Below are 2,500 nucleotides of genomic sequence, written 5' to 3'. Positions count from 1 at the left end.
GCCCGGCGCCGGAGCCCGGCGGGCAGGAAGACCGGGGCCGCCGGTGCACGCACCGGGGTCCCGGCTCCGCCGCCGACTCTCCGCCGCCGAGGCCGCCGCGCACCGCCGCCGCCGGCGCCGCCGCGCCTCCCCCGCCCCCCCACGCGCCCCCCCCGAGGGGCGGCACCGCTGCGCCAACGCGACAGCGGGGGTGACGATTGACCGCCAAGCGACGCTCAGACAGGCGTAGCCCCGGGAGGAACCCGGGGCCGCAAGTGCGTTCGAAGTGTCGATGATCAATGTGTCCTGCAATTCACATTAATTCTCGCAGCTAGCTGCGTTCTTCATCGACGCACGAGCCGAGTGATCCACCGCTAAGAGTTGTCTCGGTTTCGGTCCCCGCCGCGCGCGCGGGGGGACCGGGCAGCCTTCGGCAGCCCCTGAGGGCCCCCCCTCCGCTCCGCCTCCCTCCTCACGCCGACGCCGGCTGCTGAGCGAGGGACGGCCGAGAGCCAGAGAGAGGGGCTCGCCCCGCTGACCGTACGAGCACAGAGTGGGGGGGGAAAAAGGGAAAAGGAAAACCCGAACGAGAAGGGCGGGGAGCCCTCGCTCCCGACCTGGGACAACCCTTTGCTCGCTTCGAGTCCGGCCCAGGCGCCCAGGCTCGGCCCGGCCCGGCGGGGAGCAGCGCGCCGGCCGCGCCGCCTGCCTCGGGGACGCTGGGGGAGGGGGCGGCTCCCCGCGGACCCCCAGCGTCGGAGCCCGGCCGCCACCGGCAGCGGCACCGGCCGCTGCCCGCGCGCCCGCGGCCCACCGGCCCCGCGCTCCCCAGCTCCTCGCTCGCCTCGCCGGCCTCCGGCTCCGCCGTGGCCCCGAGGCGGCGCCCACGCCCGCGCGCGCGCACACACAGCCTCCCGGACGACACCACGCGCTCTCCCGTCCCTTCCGCGGACAGACGCCCGGCGGCGGGCGGGCGGGCAAGGCGGGACGGACGGGGACGGCGCCCGCTCTCCCCGTCTCCACGCGGAGAACGGGGGGGCCGCCCCCGCCGCCCGCCTGCCGCCCGCCCGCCGCCCGGCGAAGCCGGGTTGGGCAGAGCGAGGCAGGCGCGCCGGATGGCGGAGTGCCGGCGGGTAGGGCGCCGCCGCCAGCGGCCACGGCGGCAGACCGAGAGCCCCGGCCAGGGAGGAGAGCGGATCGCGCCGAGGCGCGGCGTCCGCACCACCCGCGGTGGGTGGGGGCTCACCGTCCCGGCGAGAGCACGCGCTCGCGCCGGGGTCACGCGTTCGAGGCAGGCCGGCGCCAGCCGACCGCGCGGCGTCCCTCCGCCGAGACCAGACCGCGGAGAGAGGGGGCAGGGTACCCCTCTCCGTCCCGGCTGCCCGCAGGGCGAGCGCGGGGCGCGCCGGCTGGCATGGGGGGGCACGGCGCCCGCGCGCGCCGGCCCCCCGGCCCTCCGGCAGCACACCCGGCTGCCCCCCGGGTCGCATCGGGCCGCCCGAGTCTTTAAACCCCCGCCCGGCTCTCCCGCCGAGAACCCTCGGGCCCGGAGCCCGGGGCCCATGGCCATCCCTACCCGGGGCGGCTACCGGCGGCCGCGGTGGCCGGAGGCCCTCCGCTCCTCCCGCCACCCCGCCCCCCCCCCCGCCCGGCCCGCTCGCAGCACGGTCCCCGCGGCACGGCGCGGGGCGGCTGGAGCGGTGGGGGGGGGGAGAGAAAGGGAAAGCGGAAAGGGCGGGAGGGCACGGCCGGTGCGGCGCTCACGGCGCGGCGCCCGGGAGGAGCGAGCTGGCACACGGGACCACACGGGTGGGTCACCGAGGGGGGGCAGGAGGAGCGCGGACGCTAGGTACCTGGCCCTGGGGTGAGGGAAACGACCTGAAATCCCCGCGGGGGTGCCTCCCCCGCCGCCGCCCGCCGCCGGGCCGCCGCCGCCTCGCGGCGACGGCGGCAGCCTCGGCGGCAGCAGCGAGACGGGACGCGGAGGGGAAACCCGGCACCCGCCAGCCGGCTCCGGCGCCCCTCGGCGGAGCGTCCGCCCGCGGGGTGCGCCCGACACCCGCCGCCACGACCTCGTCCTCCTCCCGGGGCCCGGGGTTTCCCTCAGTAACCCGGCGCCCGGCGGCAGCTGCGCCCGGGAGGAGAGCCGTGGTTTGGGCCGCCCGCTCGGGCACGACCCGTCGCCTCGCGTGGCCTGGCGCGACGGCCCCCGCTCGGGGTCCGCCGCCGCCCGGCGCCCGCCCCGCGCGCCATCCCGGAACGCCTGTCCTCGCCGTCTCTGCAAGACGGGCTGCTCCGCCGCAGCCCGCCGCGGGTCCGCCCCCCACCGCTTAGGGGTGGCGACCCGTCGGCACCCGTCCCGACCCGGGGTGCCATCTCGCTCGCGTCTCCGCCCGCCGCTTCCTCCCGCGGGCGCCGGGGGAGCAAGCCCCGCCGACCCTCCCGCGCACTGCCGCCCGCTCCCCGCCGGACCCTCCCCCGGGCCCGACCCTCCCCTGCCCCGGCGGCGGCGGATCGCCGT

The 2,500-nt window shown here is 79.6% G+C and overlaps 1 non-coding gene across 1 annotated transcript; it reads right to left on the bottom strand.

Annotated features, from left to right (window-relative positions):
- Positions 1–209: 209 nt before the first annotated feature.
- On the bottom strand, positions 210–362 carry LOC136995881 (5.8S ribosomal RNA). Its single transcript, XR_010887401.1, has one exon. It is a non-coding gene; the product is annotated as a 5.8S ribosomal RNA (ribosomal RNA).
- Between the last annotated feature and the right edge of the window lie 2,138 nt (positions 363–2,500).

The sequence above is a fragment of the Apteryx mantelli genome, unplaced genomic scaffold, assembly GCF_036417845.1.
Source record: "Apteryx mantelli isolate bAptMan1 unplaced genomic scaffold, bAptMan1.hap1 HAP1_SCAFFOLD_171, whole genome shotgun sequence".
Lineage (NCBI taxonomy): Eukaryota > Metazoa > Chordata > Aves > Apterygiformes > Apterygidae > Apteryx > Apteryx mantelli.
The sequence above is the reverse complement of the archived record's forward strand: the minus strand, read 5'-3'. Positions and strand labels throughout refer to the sequence as shown.